This window comes from Eumetopias jubatus, unplaced genomic scaffold (genome assembly GCF_037043125.1).
Source record: "Eumetopias jubatus isolate StellerSeaLion01/CBP00866 unplaced genomic scaffold, mEumJub1_p1.0 scaffold_8, whole genome shotgun sequence".
NCBI classification, from domain to species: Eukaryota; Metazoa; Chordata; class Mammalia; order Carnivora; family Otariidae; genus Eumetopias; species Eumetopias jubatus.
Genome location: NW_028274814.1, coordinates 30,365,406 through 30,381,995, shown reverse-complemented (window position 1 = coordinate 30,381,995; position 16,590 = coordinate 30,365,406). Strand labels below are relative to the sequence as shown.

Sequence of the window (16,590 nt, the reverse complement as noted above, 5' to 3'; positions counted from 1 at the left end):
TTTTGATTTGGAGTTGGGTTTTTATGAAAGTGAACATGAACTGGGAAAACCAACCCTAGATGGAGAAGGGGTGTCTAAAAATGCCAAGAATTAAAATGAGTTGTGTATGTGTAAGGAATGATCAATTCTTTGGAAAGAGTCAAATATATGAGGAAGAACTAAGAAATGAAGTAGTACAGAGGGTTAATTGGCCACTCAATTTGAAAGCTGAAAATGATTGGCTGAAGAGTTTATTGACCTATGAAAATCAACAGAAAGGACATTCTGGATTCTTGAACTGATTTTCTACAGTTATAGTCCTTCCATCTCTGTAGAAAGTACTTGTTAGTGAAGACCTGGTACAGAGTCTGGAGGCCTGGAATGGGAGTGATGACTGTGGAAATGAAAAGAGCATTCCTAAGGTTTCATCTTCATCAGTTTTTTCTTCTTACTTAATGATCTTTCTTTGGAGAACTCATTCACTCACCAGATTCAGCTGTCTGTAACTGATGACTCCCTGATCTGAATCTTTAAGCCAGATCACAGTCCTGATTTTCACATCCCTTTATCCAGTTGCTTCGAGAGATATAGCCTTGTAACTGGCCTCCCTACTTGTAGCCTCTTTATGATGCCATATTGATTTTCTTTGGTCTTTTTTTTTTTTAAGGGGGGGGCACATGCCCGTGCGTGCAGGTGTGGGAGGGGCAGAGGGAAGGAGAGAGAATCTCAAGCAGACTCCATGCCCAGGGTGGAGCCCAACATGGGCTCAATCTCATGATCCTGAGATCATGACCTGAGCCGAAATCAAGAGTCCTGATGCTTAACCGACTGAGCCACCCAATCGCTCCTCCTTGGTATTTCAGTACCTTGCTAAATTCTTTAAGTAGCTACTCATTGCTTTAAAGATAAAACCCAAATGTTACTTAACATCTAATCGCCATTATGATGAGCTCCATACCCTATCTCTCCAAAATATCTCTCGTATCATATTCCCTGTTTCCTTTCCCTTGTACATCCTTATTCCTTTTCTTTGTCTGGAGATTGCCTGCCTATCCCCACTCAGGCATTATATCCAGGAACCCTTCCCAGAGTCTTAACCCCTCTCCCTGTATCCCACCCCTACCAACCTAGCCTGGTTACCCCTCCCATAAGCCCTCTAGGTAGGGAAAATTGAATAGAAGGAGCAAATTAGGATTTCATGAGGAGGAAAGAAGTCAGCAATGAAGTTCTGATGATCACAGTAGCATTAAGCTATATTTATACCTTGAAAATAATTGCTCAACTCTGGCTGTAGGTCAGAGTTACCGAGAGAGTTTTTAGGGGAGGAAATGTGCTGCTAGGCCCTATCCCAGACTATGTGAATATGAGGAGATGGGGAATGAGGATGGGTGCCATTGGGACCTAGGAACATCTGGGTTTTGTTTTTGTTGTGTAAGTTGTCCCAGCGATTCTTAGGTATAGCCAGAACTTAACCATTAAGTTAGAATGTGACATTCTTAAAGTTGTCCCTCTTCCCAAAAACGTGCCCTGAAATGGATACTCTGCCAACTCTCCTAGGCCTGTGTTTTGCATGGCCTTTCATCTAAATATGATAGTTATTATGTAATATGCTAAATATGATCAGTTTGTATGGTCTTTTGAGGCCTGTTGCTGGGAGCCATTACTTTATTTACCTCTGTACTTCAGTCACCTAGCCACATGGCCTGACACATAATAGGTGCTCAGTAAATATTTAATGAACAGATAAAGTAGTATAGGTCATATGAATCAAATAAGACTTTGGACTTAGGTAAACATATAACATGAGCATTGTGTTACATATTTTGATTTTGGATATCTTACATTAAGAATTTAATACTGATGTTAAGGATTTGTCATGTAGGGGATCATTGGCTGTTTTGTTGTGAAGTTGTGGTTGCTTATCAAATTTGTCACTAAGTAAAATTTTAGCACTATCTTTTATCAGGTTGCCTTACTACTATATTATGTATAAAATTATTCATTTTGAAAGGAACACAGTGTTTGTTTTCCAAAGGTGTTTCTCAGCTCTGTTTGTTAGCAACCATAACCTTGCCCTTTTCTTCTGATAGTGAAGGGTCCAAAGTGACTTTTTACTTTGTTAATGTAAAATAATCTGGGATGAGTTAAGACTGAGTCATATTTTTATGACCAAAGTTCTTTAACTCTGTTAGTGATCAAAACATAAACCAGAACACTTCAAAAGAAATGTTTATATATATATATACATATATATATATATGTATATGTATATAAATGGTTCGTTGTTTTTCAGAATGTTCAGATTTAGGGATTTCATTTTCTTGTAAGTTAAATAGTATATTGAAGGGTTATACTTTGAGTATTGGTGTACCATGTAAATTTTAGATTAAACATAATAAGTTATGTATATTATTCCTAATAAATGATTTTAAAAACATTTGTAGTTGTTTAGGATTACAATCGTCTTGTCAGTTCCTGGATTAATAAAATCTCACTTTTGACAAACCCACCTCTTAGACCATGACAGGTAATTGGTAATTTTTCTGAGGCACAGATTTGAATAATTTGAAGCTAGCTGGCATGCTAAAGCTAGTGGCTTAACTTAGTATTTTTTTTAAAGATTTATTTATTTGAGAGAGAGAGGGAGAGAGTCTTCAAGCGGACTCTACACTGAGTATGGAGCCTGACTCCGGGAGGAGCTTGACTCAGGGATCGATCTCACAACGCTGAGATCATGACCTGAGCAGAAACCAAGAGTTGGAGGATTAACCCACTGTACCACCCAGGTGCCCCTAGTGGCTTAACTTATGAATAAGGCTAGCTTACTGCCCCCCATCTTGCATTTTGATGTAACTTAGGGTCTCTACTGGTTGCCCTATAACATAATATAATAAAACATTGTTTCTCTGTGACATAGGTCCAAAAAATGAACCCAGCTGCTGGTACGGGTGATGAAAGTTAAGAGGAACAGAGAATAGATATAAGAAAATGGTTCTTAGCCAAAAACATAAAAGTTAAACATAAAACAGTTACTCCTGATAATGCTCTGAGAAGCTATTGAAGTGTATCCAGAGCTATTTATCCTTAAGGTTAATCATTCCTAGACCTTCTGTGAATCATTCCTGGCTGCTATGTGCTTGTGTATAGACACAATGCTTGTGTCTGCTTTTTAATTATATAAGTAATACAAGAATGCATTGTCTTTGTTCAAAATTAAACTTTTTTTTTAAATTTCCTTGTATCGCCTTCATTCTCTGAAGTAACTAGTTACTATTTGATGTTTTCTAGGTTCCTTTCTGTTTATTTACATACTTTCACACAATGTGTTTAGTAATGGTGACCTATATGTATGATCATACTGTACATGTGCTCCCGCTCACTTTTTTCCTCTTTCTCTCTTATCAATACCATATAAGGCTACCTCATTCTTTTTTGGTTGCCATATCATATTCCGTAGTATAAAGTACCATAATCTACTTAACCAGTCCTTGAAGAATGGCCCTTTAATATATATTCCATTTTTTCACATTAAAAACAATGCTGCAGTGTGTCTTCTCCTTCCATACAGAGGAACCATTGTTATGTCTCAATTATGTTATATCACAATTTTTGCCAATTGTGATAGACAATCAGACAGAAAATTAAAGGAATAGAGGACTTGAACACCACCATAAACCAATTGGACCTAACAGACATCTATAGAAAACTATCCAGTAAGAGCAGAATATACATTTTTCTCAAGTGCACATGGAACATTCTCCAGAATAGATCATATAAAGCCTTAATCAATTTGAAAATATTGAAATTATACAAAGTATTTTTGCAGTCACAATGGAATGAAACTAGAAATAATAGAAGGAAAACTGAAAAATTCACAACTCTGTAGAAAATAACAGTATTGAACAACCAGTGGGTCAAAGAAGCAATCACAAAGAAAATTAGAAAATACTTGGAGACAAATGAAAATGAAAACATACCAAACTAGTGGGATGGAGCAAAAAACTAAAAGGGAAATTTATAGCTATAAACTCTTACATTAAGAAGGAGAAAGATCTTGGGGCACCTAGGTGACTCAGTTGGTTAAGCATCCAACTCTAGATTTCGGCTCAGGTCATGATCTCAGGGTTGTGAGATCAAGCTCCACATCAGACTCTATACCGGGCTTGGACCCTGCCTAAGATTCTCTTTCTCTCCCTCTCCCCCAAACTCCTGCTTATGTGCTCGCTCACTCTCTCTACAAAAAAAAAAAAAAAAAAAAGGAGAAAGATCTCATATCAGCAACCTAACTTCACACTTTAAGGAACTAGAAAAAGACGAACAAGCTACATTCAAAGCTAGCAGAAGGAAGGAAATAATAAAGATTAGAGTGGGTTTTAATTAAAAAGGGAATAGAACAACAGAGGAAAATCATTGAAACTAAAACATGGTTCTTTGAAAAGATAAAACCAACAAATCTTTGGGTAAATTGACTAAGGAAAAAAAAGAGAAGACTCAGATTACTGAAGTCAGAAATGAAAGTGGAGACATTGCTACCAATTTACAGAAATAAAAAGGATTGTAAGAGAGAACCATGAACAATTTTACCTATCAGATTGTATAACCTAGATGAAGAGGACAGGTTCCTCCAAACCTACCAAGACTGAATCATAGAGATAATCTGAATAGACCTATAACTGTTAAAGAGATTGAGTAATCAAAACACCTCCTGTGAAAGAAAAGCCATGGACCATATGGCTTCACTGGTGAAATCTACCAAACGTTTAAAGGAGAATTAATACCAGTCCTTCTCAAATTCTTACAAAACATTAAAGAGGAGGGAACAATTCTTAACTCCCTCTGTGAGGCCAGCAATACCCTGATACCAAAGCCAAAGATACTACAAGAGAAGAACTCTACAGACCAATATCCTTTCTAAGAATTGATGTACAAATCTCCAAGAAGATTCCAGCAAAGTGGATTCAGCATATTAATAGGATTGTATACTAAGACCAAGTGAGATTGATTCCTGGCATGCAAGGATGGTTCAACAAATGAAAACCAACCAGTGGAATAACTCCACATTAACAGAATTGAGGAGAAAACCTCATAATCATTTCAACTGATGCAGAAAAAGCATTAGACAAAATCCAGCACGCTTTCATGATTTAAAAAAAAAACCAACAAACTAGGAATAGAAAGAATTACTTCCTCATGAATAAACAAGATGTGATATATACATACAATGGGATATTCAACTTTAAAGAAGAATTGAATTCTGATACATGCTACAACATGGATGAACCCTGAAAACATTATGCTAAACAAAATAAGCCAGATACAAAAGGACAAATGTTGTATAAGTTTGTTTATATGAAGTACCTAGAATAGTCAAATTCAGAGAGATAGAACATAGAATAGTGGTTACCAGGGTTTGGGAGAGGGGAAATGGGGAGTTACAGTCTAATGTGCACAGGGTTTCTTTTTAGGAAGAAAGAGAATAAAAGGAGACGATGGTGGTGATGGTTGCACAACGTGAGTGTACTTAATGCTTCTGAGCCCTACCTGCTGTACGGTACCCTTAAAAATGGTTAAAATTGGTGGCGCTTGGGTGGCTCAGTCAGTTAAACATCTGCCTTCAGCTCAGGTCATGATCCCAGGGTCCTGGGATCCAGCCCCGTGTCCAACTCCTTCTCCCTCTGCCCCTCCCCCCACTCATATTCTCTCCTGCCCACTCTCTCTCAAGTAAATAAAATATTTTTTAAAAATGGTTAAAATGGTAAATTTTACGTGTATTTCATCACAATTTTTTAAATGTGAGAAAAGGAAAAATAACTTGACTTCTTTATGTTATATGGATATTAGCCTCTGATTTATCATGTATGTTGCAGGGTTTGGGTTTTTTTTTTTTTTTAGTCTCTTGTTTTTTGTTTTTAGATGGGATCGTTTATTTAATATTTTTATAGTTTGAGAGTTTTCGTTAAATTTTCTATTCATCGTGTTTGGCATTTTTTTTTTTTGAACCCTCTAATTCTGAAGAATTATATATATTTCAGAAATGCCTTGGAGATCTTCTCAGTTTTAGATTATTTTCATCCTCTTACTCTAGTTGTTACTTCTAGAACTCAGGAAGATTTCAGAAAAATCTGGAATTATTTTATATGTTTATTAACTCTTTTATTCTTTCCCTCTCTTTAATCTTGTATGCTGTTCTTTAGGAGAATTCCTCAACTTCATTTTCTAGCTTGTTAATTCCTTATTAGTGACTGTTTTGCTAGTTAGCCTATTTACATTTCTATTTAGGCAATAAATAAAATTTTGACAATTTTTTTTATTTCCAAGATCTCTCATTTTTTGTTTTGTTTTCCCATAATAGTCTTTATTTTCATTAATGTATTTTCCTCTATTGCCCTTCTGGGGATATTACTTCTATTTCTTTTAACATATCCTTCTGTTTGCTCTGTTAACTAATATAAAATAAACCATAAATTAAATGAAATTATGCTAGGGCCAGTAAAGTTTGTTCAGAAGTTGCAGACTTTTGGACTTAACCAGTTGTGTGTTACTACTTGTGCTACTTTGTGTAAATTATACAACCATTCTAAGCCTCTGTTTTCTGTATTTAATGATAAAATATTGATCTCAGATTTGATTCATAGCCCTTTTTCTCCACTCCTCAGCATATTCAGTCTTCATTCATTCATTCATTCATTCTTACATTATTGAGCTCCTTCAGTGTGCGAGACACTCAGAGAACAAAACATAGTCTTTTTGCCTTCATGAAGCTTACATTCTAGTGGAGGCATTCTGTCTGCAGGTAATATCTGTCTGTAACCCTAGAAATTTGTAGAAGAGACATGTATTCGCTTTATTGCATGCATCTCATTCCCACCTTTTTGAGACCCAGACTCCTCGAAGGGAGAAAGAAATAGGAGCGAGTCTCTTTACCTTACTGGATGAGATTACAGTCCTTTTCATTTTGGTTGTAACTTCTGTTTCATCCTCTGTGGGATCAGTGAGAATGAGTAATGGCTCCATCAAATCCTGCTAATGAGGGATCCATTCCTGTGAAATTCCCCGAGGTATTGATAGCCCGTGGCAAGATTAGCCACATCTTTTGGGTGCCCTCCAGGAAGTAGCATACTATGCGCCCTTCCAGTGCATGCTGTTCTCGGCCCACCTGGATGCAGCCATCCCAGCAAGACCACGCCCTCAATCTCACCTCTATTCTTTGTACTAGAGGAGCCAGAAATTCATGTGAGGTCAGTGCCATGTGGGCCCTCTCTCCTCTTGAAAGTCCCTAAGGGAAAGAAAGCTTGGAGAGAGGAGAGAATAGTCTCTTTCCAGGAAAACTACAGGCCCATACCAACAGCTTTGTTTCTCATTCCGTTTCTGATGAAGTGGAAATGGCTGTAGTGGGCATGAATGGTTCATTCCCTGATCAGGCTCTAATGAGTAAATCCTGCAGGGAAGCCATAACTGAAGCACATTCTACTCCTCCACCACCCGTAATAGGTTTCTCTTACCCTGAGCTGGTGGCTGGTGCCACTTGCTTATGCCTCCTAAATTAGAAATATGGGTGTCTTGGGGCACTTGGGTGACTCAATTAAGCATCTGACTTCTGCTCAGGTCATGATCTTGGGATCCTGGGATCGAGCCATTGCTTCACTCCTTCCACACTACCAATACTCCGTATTGGGCTCCCTGCTTAGTGGGGAGTCTGCTTCTCCCTCTCCTTCTGCCCTTCCCCCCCACTCGTGTTCTCTCTCACTCAAATAAATAAAGTCTGAAAGAAGGGAAGGAAGGAAGGAAAGAGAGAAAGAAAGAAAAGAAATTAATTAATTTGAGTGTCTTAGTCTGGTTTTCCCCCAGAATGTAGAACCTGAGGCAAGGCTTGAATGTAGATATTTTATCTGGGGAAATAAGGGACTAGGAAAAGGAGGAAAAGTATGTTCCAGGGCAAGTTGTTGACTTGGCATCTGGGCCTCTGAGGAGTCCTATAGAGCATCCTCACAGGCAGAGGAGGAGCAGTTTCCTCTACTGGCCCTATTCCCTGTTGGTCCAGATTCCCTGTAGGGTGTGTATATACCCTCGTATTTGTAGGTTGTACATTCAAGAAGCCCTAGGGCAGAAAGAGGGATTTGTAGTGCAACTAATCAAATGGTAGCGGTAGGGAATGTGAGCAGGAGGAGGGTACAAATGCTGTTTGACACTGTACACTCTACTGTAGAGATGTGCTCATATACTCCTTTAAGTCCCACCTGTCACAGAGGCCTTGGGTCGTGGCCAGCTGCCATCTCTGCACGTTCTGACACAGAGGAACAAGCCACGCTGTCTGCTGCTACCCAGAGCCATAACTGATGAACATCTTCCTCCTCTACCACTGGAATAGATTTCCTTCACCCTTGGCCACCACTTCAGTGGGTCTGAGTTACTTGCCCCACCTTAGTCCTTGAGGGGTCTGAGCCCCTAGTCGGTTTACCTTTTTTGAGTCTTGGTTGACTACAGAGCCAGGTTGTACCTGGGAAACACCACATCTGGGAGTAATGATGAGAGGGACCAGTTCTAACACCCACTGATTCTTAGGACCAAGTATGATGGCTGTTGAGGACATAGTACCATATATAGGCTGTTTCACATGTATCATATTCTGAAGGACAGTGTTCCAACAGTGCAGAATTTTAACCCTGAGCTGCTGCAATAGCTACATCTTCAATAAACAATGCCATCATTCTGTTGAGCTGTCTGTTTCTGGATAATGGGGAATATGGAAGAACCAGTGGATCAAGTGATTATCTTTCCATTGTTGTAACTCCTTTGCTATAAAATGGGTCCTGAAGTCTGAGGCAGTGTTGTGTAGTTGTGTAGGATCTCGTGCAAGCAGAGCAGGCACCGTGCCAGCCCTTAGATGATGGTGCTGGCAGGGGCCCTGAAGATGGAGAAGGAAATTCAGCGTCCGGTGGAGATCGCCACTGTAGCAGGGGTGAATCACTGCCCACTGTAGAAGTAGGGTCTGATGTAATCAGCTAGCCACCAAGTCTGCCCAGGGAATGGGACTGTACGGCTGGATTTCAGCATCATTTGTCAGCTCTGGGGCCTTCATCAGTGAGTGGTGAGGTCAGTCTTGGTAAGAGGGGCCCCTGCTGGGGAGCCGCATGTACCTTCACACCTGCGCTACGGCCACTCCCCGTGGGCCTTTTCCAGAAGTGCTGTGCTGGCTTAGGAGAGGGACTTGTCCATATGCACAGGATAAATCATTGTTTTTACCTAGTGCCTCCAAGGCACTACTACCTTTGTACTCTTGATAACAGGAGACAAAGATCCTCCCACGTTGTGCACAATCCATAGGTCCATTTATATGCCTCTTTTCCAAAAATCCTCTCAGCCTTTTTTACTTTTTTTTTCTTTTAATCTTGCTCCTTGCAAGCCCCTGAGCAGTCAGCCAAACTGTCCGTCACTTGTCGGGAGCCTGCGTATATCTGTACTTCATGCCCTTTCTCCCTCCGTATAAACTGGACGACGGCTCTGCCTGCTGGAATTGTTGACCTGTACCACACTCTCCTTTAGGATTACCCCTAAATGGCACTGCAGTACAGTAGGGGGTCCACAGTAGTGCTCATAACAACAGACGAAGCTAATCTACCCAGGAATTAGGGCAAGTTTTTCTCCTCTATCAGTTGGTTACCAAGAGCCACCCCTACTCCCACCACCAAATGAAGAAGGGCTAATATCAGAGTACTGGGACAGTTGGGGACATCTATTTATGTAATTTACTTATGCCCTTTGGTCTTATTCAGACCGAATTCCAGATAGACCATTTCCATCATATAATAGGTTGCCACTGTACCTGCCCAAACTTGTGACTTGGTAGGCTTGACCCTGTTCATTTTGGACAGCTCTGATTGCATGAGTCATACGATGCCCCGTGGGCAGGTCCTCAGTGTTCACTAGGGCTGCTATAGCTATGGCCGGCTACCTTCCAGAAATCAGCAGGCAGTTTCCTGCCATGGAAAGCATAGCCTAACTTCAGAACCCTAGGGACCTGCATTGCAATTCTTTTCCTGGCTTTGCCAGAGACATCACACGGCCTCTCTGTCTACCATAGAGACCTCTAGCTTTAGCAAATTTGCTAGGTCACATGGTCTGAGCAGTATGACAGCTTGCACCACAGCCTAGACCTGCTACAGAGACTTCTGCTCTGGATTCCACTCAAAACTGTGCATTTGAGATGACTCCACTAATGGGTCAGAGCAGAATTTCCAAATACAGGTAAAGTCCTACCTAGTGCTGTGCCCCTTCTAGTGCTAGGGAATGCAGGTACAACAACTTGTTCTTTACCTTGGAGGAGAGATCTCAGAAAGCGTCAGGCCATTGGACCTATTAAAACTTTTCTAATGTGGCGGCCCCAGAATTTTCATGGCATGCATTTGACTTCCTAGGGTGTCCAGAATACTTGCCATTTCCTGCTCACCAAGTCCTGTTTGATGTCATCAGTTTACTGGACTAACACGATATTCCGTGGATCGCAACGTCCTTTAGGACTCTGACAGAACAGAAAAGTTAACAGCCTCAGGATATGAAATAGAAAGTGCTGTCCTTCCCACAGTAAAAGCTAACTACTTTTTTTTTAAAGATTTATTTACTTATTTTGAGAGAGTGAGAGTGAGAATGAGAGAGAGAGAGAGAGTACATGAGAGGGGGGAGGGTTGGAGGGAGAAGCAGGCTCCTCACCGAGCAGGGAACCCGATGCGGGACTCGATCCCGGGACTCCAGGATCATGAGCCGAAGGCAGTCACTTAACCAACTGAGCCACTCAGGCGCCCCAAAAGCTAACTACTTTTGATCTTCTTCACTAATAGGAATTGAAAAGAACACACAGACCAGATCAATAGCCATATACCAAATGCTAGAGGATGTCTTGATCTGTTCCAATAAAGGATCTACATCTTGCCCAATAGCTGAGATTAAGCCTACCACTTGAGTTAAGTTTACAGTAGTCCACTGTTAGCCATCACAGTCCATCTCATTGTAAGAGGCCTACAGATTAATTGAATGGAAATGGGGTGGAGACTATCACTCCTTCCGGCTGTAATTTTGATGCCTATCTCTGCATTTTCCCTTGGTGTGCAATATTGCTTCTATTTATTATCCTGGCTCCAGTGTAGGGGTTAGAATTTCAGGGGCTCCCACTTGGCCCTTCCTGCCATAATGACTCTGAGAACATTATGAAAGTTACCAGCGCTTTTTCAAAGCTTTTAAAGCAATTAACAGAAGCCAGCCAACTCTACAACCTTTGCAGTTACTATTAACCCCCTATGTTGTTCATGTGCCACAACCGCTGTATGAGCCATTGCTTCACTCCTTCCATACCGATCAGTAACTATAGACCTTACACCATTTTTCCAATGAGGGACCCAGTTCCAGAATCTCATTCTGTGTGTCTAGTCTCCAGGGCCAAGCTCAGTTTCAGTGTCCTAGCCAGGTTCCTTCCAGAAATCAGCCTGAGACGTGAGCCAAGCAGTGAGTCTGCTTTGAGGTATGGTCCCAGGGAATGGGGAATTGAAACAGAAGGAGGCAGCTAATACCAAGTGTCTGCATTTAAGCTGGTCACCACTGTGGGCAACTGAGGCTTATTTTTGCTGGAACCTTCTGAAGAGCCATGTAAGATATACCGCAGAATTGTCTTGTGAAGGGACTGAAGAGGGAGCTTTTATTCACCAGCCCCTGTGCTCCATTAGTCAATGGCTACCCCATGGAGTGTTTATTTCTCACACTACCAGGTACCTGTGTAAATGCCACATTCCAATATTCAAGAAGCCCAGAGTGGAAAGCAAGAGTGACCTAGTACAGCTGGTTGCTGGAGCAATGACTGAAGTAAACGTGGGCTGAGGAAACAGGAGGCTGGGCACAGGACACAGGACCATTTGTCTTCAGGTTTGGGCCTTAGCTGAGTTTCAGGGGCAAATGAGGAAAATCCCACTCAGCATCCTGTTATACAAGCCCAAGCGATCTTATATTATACTAGAAGTTACTTGCTCTCCTATGTCATACTTGAGATAAAAGTCACCACTAACAAACAGCACCAATACCCCATTTTATTTGCTGTTTGTATTACTATTGCAAAAAGAACTGTGGTTTTGTTAATACCAAACTTCTTAGCCTGTCAGGTATTCTGTTTATAGTCTTGCTAATAGTATAAAGATCCGAATTGATCTTTTTCCAAACCAAGCTCTTAGTAAAGCTTGGAGATAGTCAAATGTTTAATCCAGATGATTTTTTAAAATTCAGATCTACACATAACTTCATTACCAACCTCTTTCATATTCATTTAGTCCAAATGTAACTGCCTTTTTGTTGTTTTAAAGATTTATTTACTTATGGTGGGGGAGGGGGTGAAGACTCCCCACCCAGCCCTGCTGAGCACAGAGCCGTTGGGGCTCCATCTCCCAACCAGGAGATCATGACCTGAGCCGGAACCAAGAATCGGACACCTAACCCACTGAGTCGCCCAGGCGCCCCACCTTTATTGTTGTTTTTAACTAGTTACTAAATAAATTTGGAACTCTGGTGTTTTAGAAGTTCCATTTTGTTCATATTCAAATCAGTGCTTTTTAGTAAGATTTAAAATTCTTTTTTAAACTGAGCTATTTTTAGTGAGATACATAGTAGTTATTTGTAATCTTAAATTCTAGAGTTTTTTTTTAAGATTTATTCATTTATTTGAGAACACAAGTGGGGGAGGAGGGGCAGAAGGAGAGGGTGAGGGAGAAGCAGACCCCCCACTGAGCAGGGAGCCAAGCTGAAGGCAGACACATAATGGACTGAGCCACCCAGGCACCCCAGATTCTAGTCTTAAAGTGGAACATAGTTTTCTTGTATATAAAAAAAGCCCTTAAAATACTTCTTGTGAACTGTGGCAACTTTTCATACACTTACATGGTTTTTAAACATGTTTAATTTAGTAATAGAAAACATGAGAGCTACACAAGGGCTGAAGAAACAGATTGTACTGTTATCCATATTTCTCTACAGAATAAGATTGTTTATGTAGTCATCTACATAAGGTCCTTATAAATAAAATTACAAAGCTGAGAAAAAGCAGGTTGGCAATTGCATTTCACAATATTACCTACAGAGGGCAGCAGAGAGCTTAGAGTTTGTTTTCTCTTTCCCATAATGGGGCTTTCTCAACTAATTTCCAATGGCTTGTGATTCCAGACAAAAGTAAATAAAAACAAATAATATCCAGACCAGAAGAAGTAATTATTATTCTTTAGCTCTAGTTTGTCTAAATTCCAGAATTCTGATTTCACCTTAAAAGGAGGAAAAAAGGTTAATAGCCTTCCTCTATAGAAGGGAAGCAATGTTCTCTTTATCTTTGTATTTTAGGAAAGAAAGCATTGAAGACTCCATACGAGCAGAAGAACAGAGGTTATAACTATAACTGGTCTTTGGAAACCAATATTTTCTCCAATCTGGCATCTTTTATAGAGCTTTATTATTATTCCTAGAAAACTCAGTTTTTAAGTTTATAAATTCTAGATTTTCTACACAAAGAAAAGATACTTAACCAGTCTGTGCTTCAGTTACACAATTTGTAATATTTATAAGTCATGCTCTGATAAGCTGTGACTAACATTAAACAATTGAATTAGGATCTCTAAAACTGAAGCAGCAGGAACTATTATCTTTTTACTTAACTGCCTTGTTATAAAAAGGCTATAAGGCAAATAATCTCTCAACTCTTTTATGATTTCCTTCTCTGTAAAGTGTTCCCATTTATTTAACAAACACTAGCTGGGACCAGGAGACCCAACTCACAGAAGGCTGGCCTGCACCGGCTGTGCACCAAGTGTGCACTGAACATGCTAACAGCGGTGCGTTTCCTGTCTCACCTGGGGGGTGTGCTGTAACAGGAGTTGGTAGACCAGACTCAGGCCTGTCCAGCCACTGATTAACTCTGCAACTTTGGACTTGTTTCTTACACTGAGTCCCAGCTTCCTCCATCTGTAAGATGGTGCTAATAACACATAATTCATAAAGCTGGCTAAGTAACACACATGAGGCTCCTAGCACAGGGTAAGGACATAAATTTTCCTTTTCTTTTTTCACTGATGTTCTTCAATTTCTTCCTAAGAAAACAGAGGAGGATGAGTTAATGACCTCAAAGGACCTGTTCAGCCCTCTGATTTTATGGAGCATTGTTAGCGTCAAGATCCTTTCAGGCTCATCACTCAGGGTGCTCATTGAACATCCTGTGTTCATTGTTGCTTTTTTAGATGCTATCTACAGTTGTCTAAATTATATTTGGGCCACAACCCTGAACGTTCAAAATGAAACGAAGATTTTAGGGTTAGTGAGTTGGGATTTTTGTGCTGTGACTATCACCATTAAACCCTATGTGGCTCCTGTAGGCTTTCAGCTTTTACATTTTATAAGCCTTGTCCCTCTACCTCTTGGACCCTCAGCTAAAGGAGAGAAATGAGAGAAATCCCTTCTCCTTGGCCTTACCTCTTTCAGAACTAAATAGAAAAACAGTGGAAAGAGATGTCAGGTAACAGACCCATGAGATCACCCTAGCAGCTTCTTCCCTACTCTCCCTGAGTGTAAGGCCTGTATTCCCTTGGCCATCAAGTATTGGCCTCACTTGCACCATTTTGAACCAGTGAAACTAGACCAGTCTCCTGGGTTCTAGCCTCGCCTCTTTCTGAGGACTTGAGCAGGTCAGTGTTCTTATCTGTAAATTAAGGAACTGGCTCCAATGATCTCTAAGGTACTTCCACTTTACTGCTGTATATTCTGCACATAGTCAGCCATCCTTAAGGCCAAACATATCCACATATGTGTGATCAGGTGTGGTCAGGTAATAAAGGATAGATGATGAGATATAACCAATCACCATTATTTTTTTTTTTTTAAGTCTCAGAGCAGTTGGGGTGCCTGGGTGGCTCAGTCAGTTAAGTGTCTGCCTTCGGCTCAGGTCATGATCCCAGGGTCCTGGGATTGAGCCCTGCATTGGGCTCCAGGGGAGTCTGCTTCTCCCTCTCCATCCCTCCCTGCTTGTGCGTGCTCTCTCACTCGCTCTCTCACTCTCACTGTCTCTCAAATAAATAAATAAAATCTTAAAAAAAAAACAAGTCTCAGAACAAAAAGATGAATTATCATCATCTTGAATACAAAATACATTGGTATTTATAGAAGAGCAGCATTGACGCTTCCTGTAAGAAGTTACACTGTCCTGCAAACCTTAGTAAATTGTTTTGTAGATCAGTTGTCATTTTAAATAGTCTGTGCTATTTATTCTGCTCTGTTCACTCTTCAGCCTCCTTAGTTTATCTTCTGTCTTTATTCCACTGAACTAGCACGCTCCAGGTCCTTGTTAAACTTGTAATCACTAAGTCCGTGCATCTTTTCTTACCCTTCTTAACCTTTTTGCTGTAATTAACACCTTTTCTTCCCTGGCATCTTGCTATGTTTCTTTTCTGCTGACTATTCCTTTTGCAAAAATCTTTCTCCCTTGGCATCTCTCCAAAGTTAGATCCTTGGGCCCTTGTTCTTTTGTCCAGATTTTCTCTCCCAAGCATCTCATTCACTCCTGGTTTCCACTCTGATCCCCGTGTATATGACTCCCCAGTCTAAATCTGCCCTCTGGCTTCTTTCAAGTCCTTGTCCAGCATCTCCAAGTTCTAGCTCAGTATTTTCGTTTTCATGTTCTTCCACCACCTCAGTAGATCTAAAAATGAAACTCAGAAGTCTCTGTCAAAGCTCATTCTTCCTCATTTCTTTATATGTATTGACAGTTACTGCTCCTAACTTTAAATTGTAGGCATCTTTGACTTCTCAGTGTGTTGCCCCTTGCAGGTATCCTTTCCCTTCCCCACTGACCCTACCTTAGGCCAACTGCTTGATAACTGATTGTGATTTTTGCATTATATTCCCAGTCATCTTTCAAACCATCTGATAGATCAGCTTGCAACATAACTTCTATTATCTCTCACGGGCTCAATAAAATTCTCTGCTCATCTGTCTACCCACAGCCCGTGACCACAATCTGAGCTTACTCCTTCATGCTCTTCTGGGAAATCCTTGCACTTTTCCCCTACTTGGGCCTATGAAGAACATAACATGGCCTTCCAAGCACCACTCAAATAACATCTCACAATGTAGCATCTTTCCCAGCCCCATCTCTGCTCAGAAGACTGCTGGAAGCTGCTGCTCCTCCTGAGCTCCTGTGGCGCTTACTATAAGCTAGCAGTACAGCTTGGGAATTTTCAAAAGCTGTCTTTTATGAATTATCTCTTTGTGTAGCCTACTTTTACATAATGGTGTATTAGCACTTTAGGAGCAAATATGAAATCTATTTTTAATATCATTCACAGCATCTAGAATAGTGCCTCCTACATAGATTTCTCGGATTAATTGATCCTAATAAATCCTGAGAACAGAAATTTTTTTGCAAATTACTGACATCATATCATTCATAGTAGTATATAGTGAAAATCCTACCTTTCAAAATAGAATACAGTACGTTCTGTTGAGGAAGAAAGTCTGCTTCTTAGCAGGCCTATCAAACCAACATAAGTGGTGCTTTTCCAAAGAAAGAATTTAGAGACTGTCACTAATGCGTAACTTGGG

General features: G+C 40.4%; 1 protein-coding gene across 1 annotated transcript in view; it reads left to right on the top strand.

The window, feature by feature from the left end:
- Window positions 1-16,590, top strand: part of NET1 (neuroepithelial cell transforming 1) — a 60,850-nt gene that overhangs the window by 29,568 nt on the left and 14,692 nt on the right. The gene's annotated exons all lie outside the window — the stretch shown is intronic.